Below are 25,880 nucleotides of genomic sequence, written 5' to 3' on the forward strand. Positions count from 1 at the left end.
CAATAAGTATAGAAATTAAACAAAAGAAAAAATGGTGTCGCCAAAGAATGCACAGCTCTGTCGCCTTGTGGAGGTCTCAAGGGCATTGAGCTCCTTGGACATGAAAAGTGCCCGATAAATGCCATTTCTCATCATTTCTCTTGGCGTCAGTTCTGCTATTAAATGGGACGGAGGCAACGGGCTCAGAGAGCAGGTTAAGTGCACACCGAACGCAGATGTGTCCAAGTGTCTGTAAAAGCGCGGTGCTCCGCTGGCGCTGTTCCCTAGTGGCTTAAAGTGCCCGCCTAGTAAGCAGGCGATCCTGGGTCTGAATACCAGCGGTGCCTCTCTCCGTGTCTTGTTGTGCCGAATGTCTCATTTCAGACAAACATGTACAGCTTGGTTCAGTTTAATGCAAGAATTCATTTCCTTTCTGGAATAACTTGTTTTTGAAGAAATCCATACAGCTTGTGAAAGATGAAATCCATTTCTTGGTTGTCATTCGAAAAAGATTGCCGGCTGCAAGAAGCGCAAGTGATTGTTTTCTTTGACCATAAACCTGCAAATGTAGGGAACACAAGCGGCTGTCAGTCTCTGTGGCGCAATCGGTTAGCGCGTTCAGCTGTTAACCGAAAGATTGGTGGTTCAAGCCCACCCAGGGACGCATGTCTCAGTTTTTCCAATGTAAACATCATCACCGCTAAAGAAGATGGCGCAGAAGGCTCCACAGTCGAAACGTTGTGCTTCTTTTCTTCTCTTTTCAGCATGGAGTAAACCTTTGCTTGATCGTTTGCAGCCTACGCATGCTGACACAGCTACCTTTCTCTTAACGCGCCTCAATCATTATTCACCAAAACCATCAGCAGAATGTGTCGCCTTTGTGGTGATGTCACTCCTCTGCTTCACAAATGTCCTTAGTGACGGACCATTTCTTTCTGCCATTTTTCCGGAGCGGTTATTGATTGCTCCATCATTTCCCTCATACTTTCCATCCCTAGATTGAAAAAAAAAAAACAGAAACAGGCTGACAGGACGACAATCAAATTGCAAAAACTCATCAAAGCACTCGATAGAGTATTTGAATCCACAAGTAGCTACGAGCAACTTTGTCCTGGCTTGCATGAAAGTCGGAAAATGTCAAAAAGAAAAAGATGGTGGCTTTTTCATATCTGTTCTTTTATTTTTAGTTCGTTGGCTCTTCTGTCCATTGTCCTCCTGCCTGGCTCTTGACCTGTGACTGTCTGAACGCACACATTAGACTTTCAGGCGGGGGATTTGTCCTGAGCCTCTGTGGAAGACCCACCCACCCCCATAAATAACTGCTCTAGAAACACATGAATGCAAAACTAAACCACAGCTTAAAGAGGAGCTCCAACTCAGTGCCATACTAATGTAAACGAAGTAATACTAAGACATGTTCTTATGGATTTGTCTTACCTTGAGATATGTAATTGGATTTCAGGATTAACTTCCTCATTCAATGTACTGGTGATTCTTTGCCTGGTCAGTACCTGGGTGGGAGACCTCCAGCGAACAATTAAGCTTGCTGCTGGAAGTGGTGTTAAGAGACTCTTAGGATCTTCCAGAGGTGTCTGTCCAATAGCACTAGTTGCCTTAGAGCTGGCTCAAACATTGCTCAAGAGTCTACCTTTCACAGATGCGCAAAGATGAATGATGGGGGTGCACGCTTCAAGGAGCCTTCCAACTGTAGGGACCGATTAGAGACGATCCGTAGCATGTGTTCGTTTCCATATACGCCCCGTGTCTCAACGGTAGGACAGAGAAAAATACTGCCTCGACACGTAACAGCGTTATATTAAACCGCAGGACTTGAGGGCTGTTTTGTTTGAATGTTCAAGGCATTGGTAAGAGCGTAGGTCAAGGGCCATTGGTGCATCTCCTGTAACTGGAGTAAAAATGCTATTCAAAGTGCAGTGACTAAAATCGTCGTCCACATGTCTCCGTTGTTGATTGCTTTCAGTCTAAGAACGTTCTGTTTTCATGTCCGAACGGGGAGACTTTATCATTCCAACTTGAAGCCACCCTTAAGTCCTCTGAGGTGTGTGTGTGTGTGTGCTTGCACGTATGGCGTAAAAGGTTTCTTAAACGGAGAGCGAACTTGAAAAAAGTTGCCTCCGCTGCCGGCGCCGCCTCGCACTCCCTGTTCGATTGTAGCAAGAAGGCAGCGGCCGCGGCGCTTGCTGTAGTCGTGGCCGAGTTGGGTTAAGGTGACGGACTTGAAATCCGTTGGGGTCTCCCCGCGCAGGTTCAAATACTGCCGACTACGGCGTCCTTTGCATTTGGTTGCGTGCGTGCGTGTAAAAGGACCAGCGCCGTTTCGTTTTCGCTGGGACCTTTAACACTCTAAATCGCCTGGACCCACAGCCTGTGAAATCGATTCTTCAGCACCCACGATGGACGCTTTGCCGCTGGACACAGATAACGATGCTTTTCTGCAACGAGCTTTCCAGCTGAATTTTCTCGGCAGCTCCGTACTGAACCTGTTCTCCATTGCAACATAGCGGAGGCTCGTCACGTCTATAGCAAGGCTGTGTAGGACCGCATACGCCACAGTGACTTGTACACAGACCACATGAAAGGCAAGCAAAATACACTTTTAAAATTCCAAAGACTCACAAGGTCAGAGAAACAGCGATGACCTGAACAGATCTGTTACAGAAGTCTAGGTTGACCTTTTTAGAGCTGTAATTGCATTTTTGTTTAATAGAAGATCAAATCTACTCGCATGTACCAGCACCTTACAGTTTATTGATGTTAATTCTGTTTAAGTAATAAGATTGCTAACGATGTTGGACTTTAGCCGGTGTTTTTTAGAACAAATTGCTTACACTTCTGTAAGGAATACGCAGTACGTGCCTTTGTCAGTCATTGCTCACCATACCTGTAACTTTCTTATCTAACTCACTTCCTCAAATGGTGAAGGTCCACAAACATAAATGAAAAAAAACCCCTTGTTGTAGATGAGGTGCACAAAAAAGCAGCCCCTGATAGTGTATAACACATTTATACTATTGCAGAGACACATGTAACATATATATACTGTATATATGAAACAGAAATAGAAACAGAAACAGGAATCGCTTACTCACCTGGAGAATCTCTGTAGGAATATCTAGCATTTATCAATGGAAATAAAAGCTGCTTTAATACAGTGCATGTTCAAACTCAAACCCTCAGCTGCTGTTCTTGTTTGTTTTGGGACAAATTGCAACTGAGCATCGCATGAGCCGTTACGTACCCTTATCTGTTAGGGAATTTCAAGGGAGGAGTTAGGTCAGAATGGGTAGGCTGCAAAACAACAAGTAAAGATTTATTCCAAGATGAAACGTTGTGGCGGTTTTCTTATCTTTTCAGCATGGACTAAACTTTTACGTGTTCCTTATATGCTATATATGTATATATTAGCACCAATGTCGTTCTTAAAAACTAACATGAAATTGTCAGGGACATTCAGCTATATACAAAGACGAGACAGACAAAGTAATAATTCTGTATTAACGTGGCCTACATATTGACGCAATGATCAAACTGACTGACATGTTCTGATTCAGATCCCCTGCAGTTCATGCCAATTAGAACAATAGCAATGCTGAGTCCTCCCCACCCTACTGAGCACAAATTCAGCTGCTCTCCAGTTCTGTTCTGCATGTTTTTTCATTGCAATTGAGCTCGGAGCTGGAGATGATCTCCATACAGTTCTGTGTTCACCAGCCCGCACTTGCGTGCTAATTTACGGGTTGTGGCAAATGCTTTTCTATAGTTCATATACATGACGGCAACCTGTTACTGAGGAACCTGAGAGGTTTAAAAGCCTCACGAGCCAGGCAGGACTCAAACCTACAATCTTCTGATCCGAAATCAGACGCGTTATCCATTACGCCACTGGCCCATAGAACATGCGCTTGCACTCCACCACAGAGAGCTCTACACTGCTACTAGTAGTACACTTCCCCATCTAAATTTTCACAGCAAGAAACTTGTGTTTCCTACTATTTTTGTCAGGTTTAAAATATCATCTCCTTAAAACAGAAAAAGTGTTGATGTGTCGTGCTGAAATTCCGATTGATTTTGAATTCAAAGAAAAAAGGTTTTCTTCCAAAACACCATGAAATTGTCACATCTTGCAGACAATAGGTGTATTCCATGTTGTAAAGAGAAGAAAGAAAACCATGGAGCCTTTTACAGGTGTGAGGCTTCTTCAGGTGTGAGAAGACCTCACAGTCGAAACGCTGTGTTTCCGTTCTTCTCTTTTCAGCATGCAATAAACCTAGTACTTGTTCCTTTGCAGCCGAGGCATGCTGACGTAGCTACCCAGCTGAACATCTTGCAGACTCTACAGTACTTCTCTCCTGTAGAAGTAAAGCAGGGCTTGCTGGGTGAGCTTTTGCTCCGGTAAATTAGGTCACGTGTCATGTTAAATCACTTCTTCTAAACACAACATTTGCTGGTGCTAGCTTTCCCCATGAAAAGAGACATTTCCCTTACAGTACATGACATATCGTTTTTATTCTATCAATAAGTATAGAAATTAAACAAAAGAAAAAATGGTGTCGCCAAAGAATGCACAGCTCTGTCGCCTTGGGGAGGTGTCAAGGGCATTGAGCTCCTTGGACATGAAAAGTGCCCGATAAATGCCATTTCTCATCATTTCTCTTGGCGTCAGTTCTGCTATTAAATGGGACGGAGGCAACGGGCTCAGAGAGCAGGTTAAGTGCACACCGAACGCAGATGTGTCCAAGTGTCTGTAAAAGCGCGGTGCTCCGCTGGCGCTGTTCCCTAGTGGCTTAAAGTGCCCGCCTAGTAAGCAGGCGATCCTGGGTCTGAATACCAGCGGTGCCTCTCTCCGTGTCTTGTTGTGCCGAATGTCTCATTTCAGACAAACATGTACAGCTTGGTTCAGTTTAATGCAAGAATTCATTTCCTTTCTGGAATAACTTGTTTTTGAAGAAATCCATACAGCTTGTGAAAGATGAAATCCATTTCTTGGTTGTCAGTGGAAAAAGATTGCCGGCTGCAAGAAGCGCAAGTGATTGTTTTCTTTGACCATAAACCTGCAAATGTAGGGTGCACAAAAGACTGTCAGACTCTGTGGTGCTGAAAAGTTGGTGGTTCAAGCCCCTCCAGTATGCGTGTCTCAGTTTTTCCAATGTAAACATCATCACCATCGCTAAAGAAGATGGTGCAGAAGGCTCCACAGTCGAAACGTTGTGCTTCTTTTCTTCTCTTTTCAGCATGGAGTAAACCTTTGCTTTATCCTTTGCAGCCTAAGCATGCTGACGCAGCTACCTTTCTCTTAACACGCCTCAATCATTATTCACCAAAACGATCAGCAGAATAAGTCGCCTTTGTGGTGATGTCACTCCTCTGCTTCACAAATGTCCTTAGTGACGGACCATTTCTTTCTGCCATTTTTCCGGAGCGGTTATTGATTGCTCCATCATTTCCCTCATACTTTCCATCCCTAGATTGAAAAAAAAAAAACAGAAACAGGCTGACAGGACGACAATCAAATTGCAAAAACTCATCAAAGCATTCGATAGAGTATTTGAATCCACAAGTAGCTACGAGCAACTTTGTCCTGGCTTGCATGAAAGTCGGAAAATGTCAAAAAGAAAAAGATGGTGGCTTTTTCATATCTGTTCTTTTATTTTTAGTTCGTTGGCTCATCTGTCCATTGTCCTCCTGCCTGGCTCTTGACCTGTGACTGTTTGAACGCACACAGTAGACTTTCATGCAGGGGATTTGTCCTGAGCCTCTGTGAAGGACCCACCCACCCCCATAAATAACTGCTCTAGAAACACATGAATGCAAAACTAAACCACAGCTTAAAGAGGAGCTTGTCATGACCGCCAGGCAGTTAAGACCAACTCTTAAGCAATCTAAACAGCACCAGCAGAGGGTGATTATTAACAAACGCCGCCGCACGAGTTAACCCACCTGCACACACTCCACCGTGGGGTACGCAGTGCTATTTTTACCATCTTTACTTGCTTCCCGCTGGTATTGAGTCTACTCCTTGAGAGCTCTACCTGGCGTTTTTTCCATTACCTCGTTTATTCTGGATATTGGACTCCCCTTCTGCCTTTTCGACTTTGGACCTCGCCTCTCACCTCGGACTGTTTGCCACCAGTGTTCTCCCTGGATTACGACTTACCTTACGCCTCTTGACCACAAAACAAAGCAAAGCAGAGCAAAACAAAATGAACAAACGAAAACCCTCACGTCCCGCACTTGCGTGTAACGCCGTTACGTGCCCAAGCGGTATTGTACTTCATCTTAGCACTGCACCCCGGGGCGTACGGTATATGGGAACGAGCACACGCCACAAATCGTCTCGAATCACTCCCTACAGCTGTAAGGCACCTTGAAGCGTGCACCCCCAACATTTTTCTTTGCGCATCTGTGAAAGGTAAACTCTTGAGCAAACTCTGAACCAGCTCTAAGGAAACTAATCCGATTAGACGTTACTTTGACTCATCCTTTAAGGGAACCTTGTTAATTGGAGAAATCAATGATTTCGAATGAATTCTGTATGCGTTAAAAGACAGCTATACACAGAAAACATGCAGGACACTTCTCATGATGTTTCCCGAGCCGAAACACAGTGCGTTTTTCCAAGCCCTCTGACAAAGCCCGCCCACTGAAAACTGCAGCAGATCGTGTAAAGACGTTCAACTTTGTAACTACTGCACGCACAGGAAGCAGAATAAATTCCTCTTTTCAAACTGTCAAAGGTTTGCTTTGCGAACACTGCAGGACATCGCACAATCTCTTTTGAATGGGGACAAACGATTTCTTATGGGGCACAGTAAGTACAGACGTTTAAAAAGCTCCACTCATGCCGACGATGCAGCATGAAGAAGCGCAACCTAACGTTTGCATTCCTAGCAAATTCCTTTTATTTTTTGATAAATAAAGACAGTCTTGTTTAACAAACAACACACACAACATTTTACATTGTCAATTCAATTCAAATCAATGTATTTCTATATAGCGCCTTTCACAACAAGGTTACGTGCTGTCTCTTTGAGGCAGATGTTTAAATCCTCTGAGTTAAGTGCTGAAGTTATAGTAGTCCTATCAGTATTGTTGCCTCCGATCAACAGATCCTCATTTTTCTCAGAGTTGAGTAACAAAAAGTTTTCACACATCCAAGTATTTCCTTCCTTAATGCATTTAACTAAACTGATAATAGAAGAGTTGTCGTTTGGTGTAAACAAAATGTTTATTTGAGTGTCATCAGCATATGAATGAAAGTTCATATTATTTTTTCATATTATCCTACCTAGCAGCAGCATGTAGAGAGAGAGAGCAATATTGGTCCCAGCACTGATCTTCTGGTACCCCAAATTGAACTGGTGACATTGATGAAGCAGTACAATTATTAGATATTTGAACATAATGAAAACGATGAGTAAAATGTGAAGTAAACCACTGAAGGACGGTTCCAGATAAGCCAACCTCAAACTCAAGCCTGTGTAACAAAACAGAGAGGTCAACCGTGTCAAAGGCAGCTCTAAGATCTAGAAGCAAAGCACAAGCATTGTTGCATTCCCTGCATCAGTAGCTAAGAGAATATCATTTACGACTCTTGTTAATGCAGTTTCAGAAACCAGACTAAAATTTCTCAAGTATATTATTTGAATCCAGATATGATTGACATTGGGCAACAACTATTCTCCCAAGACTTTTAGATTGAAATGGGACCTTTGAGACAGGCCTGTAGTTGTTAAGAACTTGTTGATCCAAATTTGACTTCTTAAGAGCGGTCTAACAACCGCTACCTTAAATTGATCAGGTACAACGCCTGACGCAAGCGATGCATTCATCATACTAATTATAGGTCCTGCCAGTCCTTCGAGGGAATCTTTGACTAGCTGAGTGGGGATGGGATCTAGCGAACAGGTGGTTGACTTTGTCTTACGTCTGTGTTTATGAGTCCACCATAAGAAGAAATCTGAACAGGAGTGGTGATCATGCGAGGTCACCATGGAGGAAACCACTGCTCTCCCCCCCAAAAAAACCACCACTGCCCCTCTCAAGTTTGCTAAAGACCACATGGATGTTCCACAGCAACTCCTGGAACAATGTTCTGTGGACAGTGACAAAAGTTGAACATGTTGGTAAATGTGCACAACGTTATGTTTGGAGATAACAAAACACTGCATACCAACTCCAAAACCTCATCCCACCTGGGAAGCATAGCGGAGGCTGTACGGCTTGCAATCATCGAGGGACCGATGAATTCCAAGATGTATCAGGAAATTCTACAGCAGAATGTCAGGGTGTCTGCCTGTGATCTAAAACTCGAAAGACGCTGGGTCATGCAGCATGACAAAAACAAAGGAGTACATCAACAACAGAGTGGCTGAAACAATAGAAATTCCGTATTTTGGGATGGCCGAGTAAGAGTCCTGACCCCAATCCCATTGAAGTGCTGTGGCGTGATCTAAAGCAGGCCGTTCAGTGCAAGACATCTCCCAACTGTATGTGAGAGAAAAGCAGAGACGCTCACTGAGTAAGGTGGGGTTGCAGCTTTGCAAATCAAAAGGACATTTGTACGCTCAAAAAGGGACAGTAGCACCCCAGATGGGACTCGAACCCACAATCCCTGGCTTAGGAGGCCAGTTCCTTATCCATTAGGCCACTGGGGCACACTGGGTTGGGTCGATCACGCTGATGAAGAGCCAGTTTTTTTTTTTCCTTTGCTTTTTCAAAGGGATCCCCAAAATTAGGAAAGTTAGGCAGCAGAAGGTTTACTGTGACCTGAGAAGGACCGGCATCCAATCACGGTGGTACACACACACACGCTCTCACTCATCTGAGCTACACGGCTACCAAGATGATCTCAGGTGCGCCGAGCTGGTACGGAACATATTGAACTGATCGACGGCGAATTGTCTCTCAGACAGGCTTTTCACCTCTGAGCTCCCTGACTGACAGTAATCAGCTAGGTAGTGAAACAGTCAGCTGCTTCTAAGCCTTAAACAGCTGCATCTCGGCGCTTCCACAGAGAGATGATTTGCAAGCCAAACATCGCCCATTGGGAACACCTTACTATCACTAGTTTAAGAGACTCTTAAGGTCTTGCAGAGGTGCCTGTCTAATAGCATGCGCTTTGCAAGCTATAGGTGTTTAGGCTGAGGCAGAATGCCTGTTAACAAAATGTTTTTCTAAAGGGGCCTCGCACTCTTTTCCAAGCAATGGTCACCATCCCCACCGAGTGTCACAATGTAGTCATGTCCTAGGACATCACCTGTTAGTCTCCATTTGTCTGCCACCAACACTTTAGGTTAAGGGGTCACAACCGCACCCCAAAGACCAGAGGAGCCGTTGGCGTTCTGGCGGCGCAGATTGGGCTGAAGGTGGGGCGCTTGAATCTCGCTGTTGGAGGCCGTCTGAAACTGACCCAAGCCTTTCCCTTGAATTAAATGTAAATAAATAAATGAACCCCAGATGCACATGGAATCAATCACGTGTTTCCTTTGAGCCGTTTCAAAGACTGCTCCAGAGTTTACCTTGCACAGATGCGCAAAGATTAATGATGGGGGTGCACGCTTCCAGGCGCCTTACAACTGTAGGGACTGATTAGAGACAATTCGTAGCGTGTGTTCGTTTCCATATACGCCCCGTGTTGCAATGGTAGGATGAAGTCAAATACGGCTTGGACGCGTAACGGCATTCTATCCAACTGCAGGACTTGAGGGTTTTTTGTGCTTTGTTCTGTTTTCGTTGACATCGCATTCGTAAGAGCGTCAAAAAAAGGCAATTCCAGCATCTAACACGAATAAAAGGGCTATTGAAACTGCAGGGCTGCGCAGCTTCTAAAATCCTTGCACACAATTCTCCGTTATTGTTACTTCCTTCTTTCTGTCTAACAAAGTTCCCTTTTCCTGACCGGACGGGGAGACTTTATCATTCCAACTTGAAGCCAGCCTTAAGTCCTCTGAGGCGCATTTGTCTGCTAGCATGCATTTTGTGAAAGTTTTTTTTGTTGTTGTTAAACGGAAAGCGACTTTGAAAAAGGTTTCCGCCGCTGCCCGGCACTCTATGTTAGACTGCATCAAAAAGGTGGCGGCGGCCGAGTGGTTAGGGCGATGGACTAGAAAGCCATCGGGGTCTCCCTGCGAAGCTTCGAGTCCTGCCGCTTACGGTGTCGTCGTGTGTCTGCGCAACAAAGGAAAAGCACCTGTTTTGCTTTTCCCGCAACTTTTAAAACGCGAATGATCTGGATTTCTACATGATTGGCTCTTAAAATGTGATCTGATCTTCATCTGACGCATAATAATAAATAAAGACAGTCTTGTTTAACAAACAACACACACAACATTTTACATTGTCAATTCAGTTCAAATCAATGTATTTCTATATAGCACCTTTCACAACAAGGTTGTCTCAAGGCACGTAACAATGCAAGTTGTTAAGAGCCTTGTGTCTAATATGGAACAAGTAATAGGTTTATTCCATGCTGAAAAAAAGAAGAAAGAGAACACAACGTTTCGGCCGTGGAGCCTTCTTCAGGTGTGTCTAATATGCCACTTAGGTTACGTGCTGTCTCTTTGAGGCAAATGTTTAAATCCTCTGAGTTAAGTGCTGAAGTTATAGTAGTCCTATCAGTATTGTTGCCTCCGATCAACAGATCCTCAGTTTTCTCAGAGTTGAGTAACAAAAAGTTTTCACACATCCAAGTCTTTCCTTCATTAATGCATTTAACTAAAGTGATAATAGAAAAGTTGTCGTTTGGTGTGAACAAAATATTTATTTGAGTGTCATCAGCATATGAATGAAAGTTCATATTATTTTTTCGTATTATCCTACCTAGCAGCAGCATGTAGAGAGAGAGAGCAATATTGGCCCCGGCACTGATCCGTCTGGTACCCCAAATTGAACTGGTGACGTTGATGAAGCAGTACAATTATTAGATATTTGAACATAATGAAAACGATGAGTAAAATGTGAAGTAAACCACTGAAGGACGGTTCCAGATAAGCCAACCTCAAACTCAAGCCTGTGTAACAAAACAGAGAGGTCAACCGTGTCAAAGGCAGCTCTAAGATCTAGAAGCACAAGCACTGTTGCATTCCCCACATCAGTAGCTAAGAGAATATCATTTACGACTCTCGTTAATGCAGTTTCAGAAAGCAGACTGAAATTTCTCAAGTATATTATTTGAATCCAGATACGATTGACATTGGGCAACAACTATTCTCTCAAAACTTTTAGATTGAAATGGGACCTTTGAGACAGGCCTGTAGTTGTTAAGAACTTGTGGATCCAAATTTGACTTCTTAAGGAGCGGTCTAACAACCGCTACCTTAAATTGATCAGGTACAACGCCTGACGCAAGCGATGCATTCATCATACTAATTATAGGTCCTGCCAGTCCTTCGGGGAATCTTTGACTAGCTGAGTGGGGATGGGATCTAGCGAACAGGTGGTTGACTTTGTCTTACGTCTGTGCTCATGAGTCCACCATAAGAAGAAATCTGAACAGGAGTGGTGATCATGCGAGGTCACCACGGAGGAAACTACTGCTCTCCCCCCCAAAAAAACCACCACTGCCCCTCTCAAGTTTGCTAAAGACCACATGGATGTTCCACAGCAACTCCTGGAACAATGTTCTGTGGACAGACGTGACAAAAGTTGAACTTGTTGGTAAATGTGCACAGCATTATGTTTGGAGATAACAAAACTCTGCATACCAACTCCAAAACCTCATCCCACCTGGGAAGCATGGCGGATGCTGAGGTTTGTTGGATGTTGAGGTTTTTGTCAATAAAGGAGGTTCCACTAGCTCCTTAATATAAGGGTTCACGTACTTTTTCCATCAATGACCTTGATTGTTTAAACCATTTGGTCAATAAAGAAACAGCAATGTCAAATGTTGGGCGTGTGTTGTTTGTGAAATCAGACTCTCTTTATTAATTATTATGACTTAGATAAAGATAAGATCACATGTTAGGAGCCATTCATGCAGAAATCCACATCATTCCGAAGGGCTGTTTACAAAAGTTTTTCTCCCAGCTGAGAGAAAAGCAGAGACGCTCACTGAGTAAGGTGGGGTTGCAGCTTCACAAATCACAAGGACATTTGTACACTCAAAAAGGGACAGGAGCACCCCAGATGGGACTCAAACCCACAATCCCTGGCTTAGGAAGCCAGTGCCTTATCCATTAGACCACTGGGGCACACTGAGTGGGGTCGATCACGCTGATGAAGAGCCAGTTTTTTTTTTCCTTTGCTTTTTCAAAGGGATCCCCAAAATTAGGGAAGTTAGGCAGCAGAAGGTTTACTGTGACCTGAGAAGGACCGGCATCCAATCACGGTGGTACACACACACACGCTCTCACTCATCTGAGCTACACGGCTACCAAGATGATCTCAGGTGCGCCGAGCTGGTACGGAACATATTGAACTGATCGACGGCGAATTGTCTCTCAGACAGGCTTTTCACCTCTGAGCTCCCTGACTAACAGTGATCAGCTAGGTAGTGAAACAGTCAGCTGCTTCTAAACCTTAAACAGTTGCATCTCGGCGCTTCCACGGAGAGATGATTTGAAAGCCGAACATCGCCCATTGGGAACACCTTACTATCACTAGTTTAAGAGACTCTTAAGGTCTTGCAGAGGTGCCTGTCTAATAGCATGCGCTTTGCAAGCTATAGGTGTTTAGGCTGAGGCAGAATGCCTGTTAACAAAATGTTTTTCTAAAGGGGCCTCGCACTCTTTTCCAAGCAATGGTCACCATCCCCACCGAGTGTCACAACGTAGTCATGTCCTAGGACATCACCTGTTAGTCTCCATTTGTCTGCCACCAACACTTTAGGTTACAGGGTCACAACCGCACCCCAGAGAGCAGAGGAGCCGTTGTCGTTCTGGCGGCGCAGATTGGGCTGAAGGTGGGGCGCTTGAATCTCGCTGTTGGAGGCCGTCTGAAACTGACCCAAGCCTTTCCCTTGAATTAAATGTAAATAAATAAATGAACCCCAGATGCACATGGAATCAATCACGTGTTTCCTTTGAGCCGTTTCAAAGACTGCTCCAGAGTTTACCTTGCACAGATGCGCAAAGATTAATGATGGGGGTGCACGCTTCCAGGCGCCTTACAACTGTAGGGACTGATTAGAGACAATTCGTAGCGTGTGTTCGTTTCCATATACGCCCCGTGTTGCAATGGTAGGATGAAGTCAAATACGGCTTGGACGCGTAACGGCATTCTATCCAACTGCAGGGCTTGAGGGTTTTTTGTGCTTTGTTCTGTTTTCGTTGACATCGCATTCGTAAGAGCGTCAAAAAAAGGCAATTCCAGCATCTAACACGAATAAAAGGGCTATTGAAACTGCAGGGCTGCGCAGCTTCTAAAATCCTTGCACACAATTCTCCGTTATTGTTACTTCCTTCTTTCTGTCTAACAAAGTTCCCTTTTCCTGACCGGACGGGGAGACTTTATCATTCCAACTTGAAGCCAGCCTTAAGTCCTCTGAGGCGCATTTGTCTGCTAGCATGCATTTTGTGAAAGTTTTTTTTGTTGTTGTTAAACGGAAAGCGACTTTGAAAAAGGTTTCCGCCGCTGCCCGGCACTCTATGTTAGACTGCATCAAAAAGGCAGTGGCGGCGGCGGTGGCCGAGTGGTTAGGGCGATGGACTAGAAAGCCATCGGGGTCTCCCTGCGAAGCTTCGAGTCCTGCCGCCTACGGTGTCGTCGTGTGTCTGCGCAACAAAGGAAAAGCACCTGTTTTGCTTTTCCCGCAACTTTTAAAACGCGAATGATCTGGATTTCTACATGATTGGCTCTTAAAATGTGATCTGATCTTCATCTGACGCATAATAATAAATAAAGACAGTCTTGTTTAACAAACAACACACACAACATTTTACATTGTCAATTCAGTTCAAATCAATGTATTTCTATATAGCACCTTTCACAACAAGGTTGTCTCAAGGCACTTAACAATGCAAGTTGTTAAGAGCCTTGTGTCTAATATGCCACTTAGGTTACGTGCTGTCTCTTTGAGGCAAATGTTTAAATCCTCTGAGTTAAGTGCTGAAGTTATAGTAGTCCTATCAGTATTGTTGCCTCCGATCAACAGATCCTCAGTTTTCTCAGAGTTGAGTAACAAAAAGTTTTCACACATCCAAGTCTTTCCTTCATTAATGCATTTAACTAAAGTGATAATAGAAAAGTTGTCGTTTGGTGTGAACAAAATGTTTATTTGAGTGTCATCAGCATATGAATGAAAGTTCATATTATTTTTTCGTATTATCCTACCTAGCAGCAGCATGTAGAGAGAGAGAGCAATATTGGCCCCGGCACTGATCCGTCTGGTACCCCAAATTGAACTGGTGACGTTGATGAAGCAGTACAATTATTAGATATTTGAACATAATGAAAACGATGAGTAAAATGTGAAGTAAACCACTGAAGGACGGTTCCAGATAAGCCAACCTCAAACTCAAGCCTGTGTAACAAAACAGAGAGGTCAACCGTGTCAAAGGCAGCTCTAAGATCTAGAAGCACAAGCACTGTTGCATTCCCCACATCAGTAGCTAAGAGAATATCATTTACGACTCTCGTTAATGCAGTTTCAGAAAGCAGACTGAAATTTCTCAAGTATATTATTTGAATCCAGATACGATTGACATTGGGCAACAACTATTCTCTCAAAACTTTTAGATTGAAATGGGACCTTTGAGACAGGCCTGTAGTTGTTAAGAACTTGTGGATCCAAATTTGACTTCTTAAGGAGCGGTCTAACAACCGCTACCTTAAATTGATCAGGTACAACGCCTGACGCAAGCGATGCATTCATCATACTAATTATAGGTCCTGCCAGTCCTTCAGGGGAATCTTTGACTAGCTGAGTGGGGATGGGATCTAGCGAACAGGTGGTTGACTTTGTCTTACGTCTGTGCTCATGAGTCCACCATAAGAAGAAATCTGAACAGGAGTGGTGATCATGCGAGGTCACCACGGAGGAAACTACTGCTCTCCCCCCCAAAAAAACCACCACTGCCCCTCTCAAGTTTGCTAAAGACCACATGGATGTTCCACAGCAACTCCTGGAACAATGTTCTGTGGACAGACGTGACAAAAGTTGAACTTGTTGGTAAATGTGCACAGCATTATGTTTGGAGATAACAAAACTCTGCATACCAACTCCAAAACCTCATCCCACCTGGGAAGCATGGCGGATGCTGAGGTTTGTTGGATATTGAGGTTTTTGTCAATAAAGGAGGTTCCACTAGCTCCTTAATATAAGGGTTCACGTACTTTTTCCATCAATGACCTTGATTGTTTAAACCATTTGGTCAATAAAGAAACAGCAATGTCAAATGTTGGGCGTGTGTTGTTTGTGAAATCAGACTCTCTTTATTAATTATTATGACTTAGATAAAGATAAGATCACATGTTAGGAGCCATTCATGCAGAAATCCACATCATTCCGAAGGGCTGTTTACAAAAGTTTTTCTCCCAACTGTATGTGAGAGAAAAGAAGAGACGCTCACTGAGTAAGGTGGGGTTGTAGCTTTGCAAATCAAAAGGACATTTGTACGCTCAAAATGGGACAGGAGCACCCCAGATGGTACTCAAACCCACAATCCCTGGCTTAGGAGGCCAGTGTCTTAGCCATTAGGCCACTGCGCCACACTGGGTGAGGTCGATCATGCTGATGAAGAGCCAGTTTTTTTTCCTTTGCTTTTTCAAAGGGATCCCCAAAATTAGGGAAGTTAGGCAGCAGAAGGTTTACTGTGACCTGAGAAGCATCCAATCACGGTGGTACATACACACACGCTCTCACTCATCTGAGCTACACGGCTACCAAGATGATCTCAGTTGCGCCGAGCTGGTACGGAACATATTGAACTCATCGACGGCGAATTGTCTCTCAGACAGGCTTTTCACCTCTGAGCTCCCTGACTGACAGTAATCAGCTAGGTAGTGAAACAGTCAGCTGCTTCTAAGCCTTAAACAGCTGCATCTCGGCGCTTCCACAGAGAGATGATTTGAAAGCCAAACATCGCCCATTGGGAACACCTTACTATCACTAGTTTAAGAGACTCTTAAGGTCTTGCAGAGGTGCCTGTCTAATAGCATGCGCTTCGCAAGCTATAGGTGTTTAGGCTGAGGCAGAATGCCTGTTAACAAAATGTTTTTCTAAAGGGGCCTCGCACTCTTTTCCAAGCAATGGTCACCATCCCCACCGAGTGTCACAATGTAGTCATGTCCTAGGACATCACCTGTTAGTCTCCATTTGTCTGCCACCAACACTTTAGGTTACGGGGTCACAACCGCACCCCAAAGACCAGAGGAGCCGTTGTCGTTCTGGCGGCGCAGATTGGGCTGAAGGTGGGGCGCTTGAATCTCGCTGTTGGAGGCCGTCTGAAACTGACCCAAGCCTTTCCCTTGAATTAAATGTAAATAAGAAATGAACCCCAGATGCATATGGAATCAATCAGCCGTTTCAGAGACTGCTCCAGAGTTTACCTTGCACAGATGCGCAAAGATTAATGATGGGGGTGCACGCTTCCAGGCGTCTTACAACTGTAGGGACTGATTAGAGACAATTCGTAGCTTGTGCTCATTTCCCTCTATTCCCCGTGTTGCAGTGGTAGGATGACGTAAATTCCTGCTTCGACACGTAACGGCATTATAATCAAGTGCAGGAGCTGAGGGCTTTAGTTTTGTTTCGTTTTCCATGGCGTTCGTAAGCGCGCAAATCAAAGGCAATTCCTGCGTCTAACACGAATGTAAATGCTTTTGAAAGTGCAGTGTGGTGCAGCTTGTAAAATCCTTGTCCACATTTTTGGTTTGTTGATGTTTTTTCTGTCTGCCAAAGTTGCATTTTGACATCCGGACTGGGGGACTTTATCATTTGAACGTGAAGCCAGCCTTAAACCCTCTGAGGCGTGTCTGTCTGCCGGCACGAATCTTGTGAAAGGTATTTTTTTTAACGGAGAGCAACTTTAAAAAGGTTTCCGCAGCCAAATCGCAGTCCGTGTTTGATTATAGGAGGAATGCGGCGGCGGCGAGCTCGCATTTGTCGTGCTCGAGTGGTTAAGGCGATGGGCTCGAAATGCGTTGGGGCTTCCCCGCGCAGGTGCGAAACCTGCCGACTCCGGCGTCTGCCGCACGTCGCCTTGTGCCTGCGCGGCAGAGGCGAAGTGCCGCTTTTCCTTTCCTGGTACTATAACAACGCGAAATCGCTTGGACCCGCTGCCATGGAAATCAATTCTTCAGATAACTACACATTTTGCGTTCGCACCTCTGGTGCTCTACTTATGCCTTTGAAAACCTAATGAATAAAGCTGAAAGAACCGACACGATATGTAGGTGCTGGTAAAGCACGCAGTAAAGAACTGTTAACAGCAAGGGTTTCAGTGGGTTAACTGAGGAGAAGGCGTGATCGCTAATTGTTGACTTTTTATTTGGTGTTAGAAACACTCTTACTGTGCATGATGTGCAACAAATGTAGCCACAGAAATTGCATCACGCTTTCATGTATGCTATTGCAGACACCAACGTTGCCTAGATAGAAAACCGAAATAGCCGTGGGTTTGCTTGCTGGTCTGAAGGATCTCTCTTCGAATCTCTATCATTTGTCAATGGAAGTAAAAGGCGCTGCAATCTCATACGTTCAGAATCAAACCCGCAGCTATTGTTCGACTTTATTTCTTGACTAATTACAACTGAGTGTCGCATGAGCAGTTACATAAACTTGTCTGGTATATTTGAACACAAATGCCGTTCTTCAATTAAAACTAACAGTACATTGTCAGGGACATTCAGTTCTATACAAACAAGAGACAGACAAGAGAATATTTCTACCGTTCATGTGGACTACGTGTTGACTTACTGATCGGAATAATTGAAAAGTTCGGGCTCATAGCCGATGCAGTGCGTGCTAATTAGAACAGCAACGCTGAGCTCTCAGCACCGTACTGAGCCCAGGTGTTTTTCTGAAGCTCTCAGGTGCAGTTCATTTACATGAAGGAAATCTCTTACTGGGTACGATTACAATGCAGTAAGTAGCACAGACTACTTAGGGAGTAGCCCCATGCGTTTAAAAACGACCCGAGCCAGGCAGGAGTCGAACCTGCAATCTCCTGATCTGTAGTCAGACGCGTTATCCATTGCGCCACTGGCCCTGGTGTGACACTGCAGGACTGTAACCCAGTGAGATCAGCACTGCACCTAGTAAAATATTACCCCCGGTCCATTCTTTTCCAAAAGTGAGAAACACCTGTTTTCTACATTTTGTCTGTTTTAAAACCATATCTCTTTAAACCAAACCAAGACTTTGTCTTTTGCACTGATATTCTGATTCATTTCGATTTCAAAGAAAAAAAAAACATTATCTTCCAAAGCATCATAAAATTGTCCATTCTTCCAGACTCTACTTCTCTCTTGTAGTAGTACAGCAGACCTTTCCAGGTGAGCAGATCACAGAGTCCGAAATATGCTTCCTCCATCAAGCAAAGTACCTGAACATGACTCTGTCTTCATAAAAGCGCCCCTGTAATAAAGAAATTAAATCCGAAATCAAGAGGGCAGTTGCCTACTGAAGTTCAAGAAGTCATCAATTTTAACCCAGCAACACATTAAAGGCTGCATCTATACAAGTACGATTCTAGAAATGCTCACCAGATTACGTTTTAAGAAGGAACTGTGCCTCAGGTTCCGCCGAGATCTTAACTCGGATGGCAGGATTCAGAGTCCGGAGTGTGGACTGATGGCGCACGGAGGGTCCATATACTGTGGATCCCTCAGTGATCTTCCGCGTGTTCAAACCGCCAGCGTGTGACTCCCCTGTCCCTGTGACCTCATTGCTCTGCTCTCGCCTCTGTGCAGCTGAGCCCGACTCATGGTAAAGTGGAAAAAAATATGCCCTCATCGTGGGATTTACTCTGGATCGAGGATAGATGTCACTTTTTTATCGTTGAACAGGATGTATGTGATGTGGCGACTAGGTTCAATATTGTATCCTTTTAAAAGATTAAGGACTGGGGTGAGCGTGATTTACCACCCTTTCAGCTAAGAACCCGACATGAGCACCGTTTAAGCTGCATAGACTCGGTCGTTTAACTCTTCTCCATTAGCAGGGTTAAGGTTAAAGAAAAAAAACATTGCTGACTTCTTTTTTTTTGCCAGCCGCTAGCGCTGATTAGCAATGTTTGTATTTCATGTTTTGCAAGTTCCATCCATTTTAAGAAAAACAAGTCGCGTTAAAGACAGGAAATGAATACTTGCATTTAATTAAGTCTAGCCGTAGGCGGTTGTCTGTAAGGACCAGTTCTGTTCGAGAAGACAGAACAAAGAAGGCACCACTGGGATTCGGACTCAGGATCTCCTGTTTAAGAGACAAGCGCTTTAACCAACTAAGCAACGGCGCCCCGGTAGTGTTGTCCTTTTGCAGCCACTTGGACACACCACTCAGACACATCTGCATTCGGTGTGTGCTCCGCCTGCTCGCTGAGCAAGTTGCCACCTTTACATACAATAGCAACATCGACACCAAGAGAAAGGATGACAAATGGCTTTTATCTGGAACTTTTCATGTCCAAGGAGCTCAATGTGCTTTCTGTGTACAACAGGGCCACTGAACTCCACAATGGCCACTGAACCACAGCAGTGGCTTGCTGGCTTGACATCTCCCAAGGAAAATGTTGAAATCGCATGTGGAACAGGAAAAGGACCCTTGAGTACGAGGGAAAAAAAAGAAAAAGATCATCTGGAGCGCGCCAACCCATGTCTGGACAGCCCAGTTTCATCGACGAGGTGGCCGAGTGGTTAAGGCGATGGACTGCTAATCCATTGTGCTCTGCACGCATGGGTTCGAATCCCATCCTCGTCGCTCTCTACGTTTGATGTTGGCTCTCCTTTTGTTTGCTCCAGTACTAGAGCCTTACATTTTCTAGCGGTGGCTGAACATGGTATAGTAGGCTAACGTTGGTATCGAGCAGTGGTAGTAACAGTATTTACGTGCCGCTGCTGCCAAGTGGCTCTGGGTTGAGACCGCGTTTTCACTTACTTGCAGCACAAACGGAGAAAGCGATTTTTGACAGTCTCTCGAGAGACTGCGCTAGGTGTTTAGGGATAGACTTTGTCAGTTCCCCCTGGGATGATGGCCTCTCAAATAGTTTGTGATTCCTCTAGACGTTTATACAGTAGAAGCCTGCTTCGTGGCTTAAATCCAAGCTAAGGAAACGAGTTAGAGGTCTGATGCAGAACTGCGAATTCAATGAAGGGGAACACTACAGTACATTGCACTGTATGTGTGAGGAAAGCTGCCCCCTTCTGTTCCTTGTCGACCGAACAGAGGACTGTAAAGGATACCGCCAAGAAACTTTAGGATGCTGGTTGGAATCCAGCTCCAAAGAAGCCCCTTTGGGTGTTATGTAATCAAAAAGTAAGAACAGAGAATCTCCCTTTGATCAAAAGCGCAACAGAACTGTTTTCCGTGGAGCAGGTTTCAGACCCGTAGACCTGTTTTATTTGTAGGGCAGGGCGCATTCCCAAACGCGAATCTCCTGTTTTAGAAATGCTTTGGGCGGCGTGAAGTGAAAATAAGAAGTGGGCTCCAGATGCACATGGAAGCAATCAAGTGTTTCATCCGAGCTGTTTCAAAGACTGCTCAACAGCTTTCCTTTTACAGAGGCCCAACGATTAATGATGGGGGTGCACCCTTCAATGTGCCTTACGACTCTAGGGAGTGATTGAGACGATTCGTAGCGTGTGTTCATTTCCCTCTATTCCCCATGTTGCAGTGGTAAGATGACGTAAATTCCTGCTTCGACACGTAACGGCGTTATAATCAAGTACAGGAGCTGAGGGCTTTTGTTTTGTTTCGTCTTCTATGGCGTTCGTAAGCGCGCAAAACAAAGACAATTCCTGCGTCTAACACGAATGTAAATGCTTTTGAAAGTGCAGTGTGGTGCAGCTTGTAAAATCCTTGTCCACATTTGTGGTTTGTTGATGTTTTTTCTGTCTGCCAAAGTTGCATTTTGACATCCGGACGGGGAGACTTTATCATTTGAACGTGAAGCCAGCCTTAAACCCTCTGAGGCGTGTCTGTCTGCCGGCATGTATCTTGTGAAAGGTTTTTTTAACAGAGAGCGACTTTAAAAAGGTTTCCGCAGCCACCTCGCACTCCGTGTTAGATTATAGGAGGAATGCGGCGGCGGCGAGCTCGCTGTAGTCGTGGCCGAGTAGTTAAGGCGATGGATTTGAAATCCATTGGGGACTCCCCGCTCAGGTTCGAATCCTGCCGACTACGGCGTCTGCCGCACGTCACCTTGTGCCTGTGCGGCAAAGGCGAAGTGCCGCTTCTCCTTTCCTGGTACTATAAAAATGCTACATCGCTTGGTCCTGCTTCCATGGAAAGCAGTTCTTCAGGTAATTCTACTCTCTTACCAAAGCTGTTAGGTTCCTTTCCGTGGTGAGATGGGTTGTCATGCAACGCTGCCACATAGTGCCGACAGACAAGTGTGTTGCGGGAGAAGAGAAAAGTGTTTGAAGATTTAAGAGTGTCTTAGGTGGAGCCAAAATCAAGTGTCACAAATGCAAGTGGGAAGATTTCCAATGTTTAATATGGTCAAAATAAGCGGAAGTTACCAGCTGGTCCGGCACAGTCTGCCATGCTTTTGTCATATACTGTAAAGTGGTGTGGAACTGGGTGTCGAACTGGAGCCTCACCATTTGCATATGTGAGGCTCCAGTTATACATCGAGTGTCACATTAAATGACAAAAATGAAGAGAGTTAAAGCACCTGGAGAGGTTTTCTTACAACTTTTGAGCTGACACAGTTTTGGAAAATGTTTCCTTCACGGTGCACTGAACAACATAGGCAGCCAAGAGTCTCCAAAACAAAACAGAATGGACAGATAGGAGAAAATTCCCACTCATCCTGAAGTTCCCAAAATCCAGCACTGAGCGTAAACAAAGTGTCTAAGTAGCGTGGGAATGCTAACCCTAACCCTAGCTGGAGTTTGAGCAATCAGGCACTGAGCGTAAGAAGATGAGTCAAAGTAACGTCTAATCGGATTAGTTTCCTTAGAGCTGGTTCAGAGTTTGCTCAAGAGTTTACCTTTCACAGATGCGCAAAGAAGAATGTTGGGGGTGCACGCTTCAAGGCGCCTTACAGCTGTAGGGAGTGATTCGAGACGATTCGTGGCGTGTGCTCGTTCCCATATACCGTACGACCCGGGGTGCAGTGCTAGGATGACGTACAATACCGCTTGGGCACGTAACGGCGTTATATGCAAGTGCAGGACGTGAGGGTTTTCGTTTGTTCGTTTTGTTTTGCTCTGCTTTGCTTTGTTTTGCTTTCCATCGCGTTGGTAAGAGCGTAAATAAAAAGGCGATTCCTGTGTCTACCACTAATGTAAGAGCTATTTCAAGTGCGACGTGGTGCGGCTTTTCAAATGCTTGTGGGCATTTCTCTGTTGTTGATTCTTTTTTTGTGTGTAACAAAGTGGCATTTTCATGTCCGGACGGGGAGACTTTATCATTCCGACATGAAGCCACCCTTAAGTCCTCTGAGGCGTGTCTGTCTGCAAGGCTTGTATTTTGGAAATGTTTTTTTGAAACGGAGAACGACTTTGAAATAGGCTTCCGCCGGCGCCTCGCGATCCAGGTAAGATTGTAGCAAGAACGCAGCGGCAGTGGGGCTTGCTGTAGTCGTGGCTGAGTGGTTAAGGCGATGGACTATAAATCCATTGGGGTCTCCCCGCACAGGTTCCAATCCTGCCGACTACGTTGTCCGCTTTCAGTCGGTGTGTTTCGGCACAAGCAAAGAAGCGCGCCTCTTTGCTGTTCCTGGTGGTTTTAAAACGCCCAATCGCTTGTACCCGCTGCCTTAGAAATAAGTTCTTCAGCGTCCGCAAATGGCATTTTGCAGCTGGAAGCAGATGTCGACGCGTTTTGCACAGAGCACCAAAAAGCGTCTTTTTTGAAGGCCCAGGCACTGAGCATTGGTGGTTCAGTGGTAGAATTCTTGCCTGCCACGCGGGAGGCTCGGGTTCGATTCCCGGCCAATGCAGTGGCTTTTGCACCGAGCGGCTCCATCACTTGCATCCCCTTGCAACTCGCAACTGAAAACCCACTGAAGCTAAGCAGGTGTGAGCCAGGTCAGTACCTGGATGAGGATGAGCTACAGGGAAAAACAAATCTTCCAGCTGGAAGCGGTGTTAATGGTGCTGGCGGGGGGGCGCTCACCCTGAGGTCTGTGCGGGTCCCAATGCCCCAGTATAGTGACGGAGATGCTGTGTTGTAAAAGGGCGCTGTCTTTTGGATGAGATGTAAAACCGAGGTCACAGCGCTCTGTGGTCATTCAAAATGACCACCAAAACCTTTGACAAAAGCTCTTGGTAACTGATGGTCTTCAATAATGCTTCTCCTTTAGGTACATTTTAAATCAGCTGAAAAATGCTGTGAAATGGGGGGGCACTTCAGGCCAGTGTAGGATTTGGGTTACAAGAACCATGAAACTGCACGAGAAAGCCCGTACACTGATTACACGGCTTTCTATTCAAAGGAGGACAAAAGAAATTCCCTGAGTTTGATTTTTTGCAGCACAGAGAGGAGCACTGTCGTGAGGCTGGTTAGCTCAGTTGGTTAGAGCGTGGTGCTAATAACGCCAAGGTCGCGGGTTTGAGCCCTGTACGGGCCAGGTCCAGGTCCCTGTTTGTGAAACAGGCAAATGACTGTCTCAGGGGCCCATTCCTCATTCTCAAGACACATGTATGCAGTATGTACACCGTGCATTGAGCAATAGGGACTGAATACACCACAGGTAAGGTTAGAAGTCATTCTGAGGTGCCACATGTGAGGGATACAGCTAGGCATCCGAAATGTAGGGTTTGAGACCCTTCAGGAGTACTGCATCCTTTGAGACAGACCTGTGCATGTTAAACAAATGATCATTTCTTTTGGCATTAGGGACTAAATATACTAAACATATGATGCTAAAATGTTATTTTCACATATATTAATGTAATAAATGATTGCTTATGCTTTATAAACAAATCTAATTAAAATAAAAGCTTAAGTTTTGTATTTATCTTGTACCATAGAACAAGATTTTCTTTGTATTTCAAGCCCACAAAGTGTCCAAATGACGCACTACATGATATAAGGAAGATTATCACATGCATATCGGTATTATCTTTCTTATGAAAATGCATTCCTTTCATTACCTTTTACTTTTTAAAATGAACTCAAATTGAGTATAATGTAATAATTTAAGTAGAATAGATTCTAATAATATAATGATCCAGTGTTTTGCACTACTTCACTGCTTCACTGCTCTATGCCATCTGGAAATAAATCCTCAGACTGCTTACTGCCCTGGGCATGTACCAATAAATTAAAGGAGCACATCTGTTTATCACTGCGTTGAAGCAGGAGACACACAGTCTCTGCAAACACATCCTAGATACAGTGTTCCAGCACCTTTGACCTCATCCAGAACGTATCATTTCTTGAAAGGGATTGCTGTCCGAATGCACATCTGAATCCCAAACAGAATCTCTAGTAAAATACGATCATTTGTGAAACAGGCAAATGACTGTCTCAGGGGCCCATTCCTCATTGTCAGACACATGTATGGAATGCTTTCACCGTGCATTGAGCAATAGGGATTAAAAACACCGCAGGTAAGGTTAGATGTCATGTTCTATGATCATTTCTTTCAGCATTAGGGACTAAATATACTAAACGTATGATGCTAAAATGTTATTTTCACATATATTAATGTAATAAATGATTGCTTATGCTTTATAAACAAATCTAATTAAAATAAAAGCTTATGTTTTGTATTTATCTTGTACCATAGAACATGATTTGCTTTGTATTTCAAGCCCACAAAGTGTCCAAATGTTCTATGATCATTTCTTTCAGCATTAGGGACTAAATATACCAAACGTATGATGCTAAAATCCTGAAAAAAGGATGTGCTCCATCTCGTCAGTAGATTGGATTCCAAAACTGATTTGGGTCAATATACATTACCTTTGAAATTAAAGTACAGTCTACTGTAGGGAACCATCAACTTAGAAAGCATTGGCCTTCCCTGGGGGTCAGGTAGGTGCAAAAGATAAACCTTTATCCTATCTTTATCTTAAGATAAGTGGCCAAGCAGTATTTTTCCAAGTTTCACCAAGCACATCATGTTGCCATAGTAGACAAAGTTCTATAAAATGTTAAATAACTTTTAAAAAAAGCATCTTGGTCTTACAGTACTGTACAAGGTGAATTAAACTGTCCCTGGTAATAAAAAGTAATTAGAAGCATCTCAGAAACTTTATCTCTAGAAACATTAGCTGTTTTATATCATGTAATTTAGTGTGATGTTGTCAGAATTCAAGGACATTATCACACACAGAAATTGGTTCAGTTAAATCTAAAAAACACAGCTAAACATGGGTTTAAATGTAACAGAAGTCTTACCTCTTGTCAAAAGATTTAATTCAAGAAGCGATGTAATAAATGATTGCTTATGCTTTATAAAGAAATCTAATTAAAATAAAAGCTTAAGTTTTGTATTTATCTTGTACCATAGAACATGATTTTCTTTGTATTTGAAGCCCACAAAGTGTCCAAATGATGCACTACATGATATAAGGAAGATTATCACATGCATATCGGTATTATCTTTCTTATGAAAATGCATTCCTTTCATTACCTTTAACTTTTTAAAATGAACTCAAATTGTGTATAATGTAATAATTTAAGTAGAATAGATTCAGGTAGGAAATATAGAGTCATGATGTTTATGGCTGACATCATTTCACATGGGTGAATTTTAAGCTAAGAAATAAAAACATTTACAATGAAGATACCATTGCTTAATTTTAAATGCCTTTAAAAAATAAATACCTCC

General features: G+C 44.0%; 9 non-coding genes across 9 annotated transcripts; 6 read left to right on the forward strand and 3 right to left on the reverse strand.

The window, feature by feature from the left end:
- The first annotated feature begins 569 nt into the window (after window positions 1–569).
- Window positions 570–643, forward strand: trnan-guu (transfer RNA asparagine (anticodon GUU)). The gene has a single exon. It is a non-coding gene; the product is annotated as a tRNA-Asn (tRNA).
- Window positions 644–2,182: 1,539 nt separating this feature from the next.
- trnas-uga (transfer RNA serine (anticodon UGA)) lies at window positions 2,183–2,266 on the forward strand. The gene has a single exon. It is a non-coding gene; the product is annotated as a tRNA-Ser (tRNA).
- A 1,550-nt stretch (window positions 2,267–3,816) lies between these two features.
- trnar-ucg (transfer RNA arginine (anticodon UCG)) lies at window positions 3,817–3,889 on the reverse strand. The gene has a single exon. It is a non-coding gene; the product is annotated as a tRNA-Arg (tRNA).
- Window positions 3,890–8,581: 4,692 nt separating this feature from the next.
- On the reverse strand, window positions 8,582–8,654 carry trnar-ccu (transfer RNA arginine (anticodon CCU)). Its single transcript has one exon. It is a non-coding gene; the product is annotated as a tRNA-Arg (tRNA).
- A 9,419-nt stretch (window positions 8,655–18,073) lies between these two features.
- Window positions 18,074–18,146, reverse strand: trnac-aca (transfer RNA cysteine (anticodon ACA)). The gene has a single exon. It is a non-coding gene; the product is annotated as a tRNA-Cys (tRNA).
- A 1,624-nt stretch (window positions 18,147–19,770) lies between these two features.
- trnas-gcu (transfer RNA serine (anticodon GCU)) lies at window positions 19,771–19,852 on the forward strand. The gene has a single exon. It is a non-coding gene; the product is annotated as a tRNA-Ser (tRNA).
- A 1,340-nt stretch (window positions 19,853–21,192) lies between these two features.
- Window positions 21,193–21,274, forward strand: trnas-uga (transfer RNA serine (anticodon UGA)). The gene has a single exon. It is a non-coding gene; the product is annotated as a tRNA-Ser (tRNA).
- Window positions 21,275–22,674: 1,400 nt separating this feature from the next.
- Window positions 22,675–22,756, forward strand: trnay-aua (transfer RNA tyrosine (anticodon AUA)). Its single transcript has one exon. It is a non-coding gene; the product is annotated as a tRNA-Tyr (tRNA).
- Window positions 22,757–22,968: 212 nt separating this feature from the next.
- trnag-gcc (transfer RNA glycine (anticodon GCC)) lies at window positions 22,969–23,039 on the forward strand. The gene has a single exon. It is a non-coding gene; the product is annotated as a tRNA-Gly (tRNA).
- The last annotated feature ends 2,841 nt before the right edge of the window (window positions 23,040–25,880 follow it).

Source organism: Lepisosteus oculatus, unplaced genomic scaffold, assembly GCF_040954835.1.
Source record: "Lepisosteus oculatus isolate fLepOcu1 unplaced genomic scaffold, fLepOcu1.hap2 HAP2_SCAFFOLD_82, whole genome shotgun sequence".
Classification (NCBI taxonomy): Eukaryota; Metazoa; Chordata; class Actinopteri; order Semionotiformes; family Lepisosteidae; genus Lepisosteus; species Lepisosteus oculatus.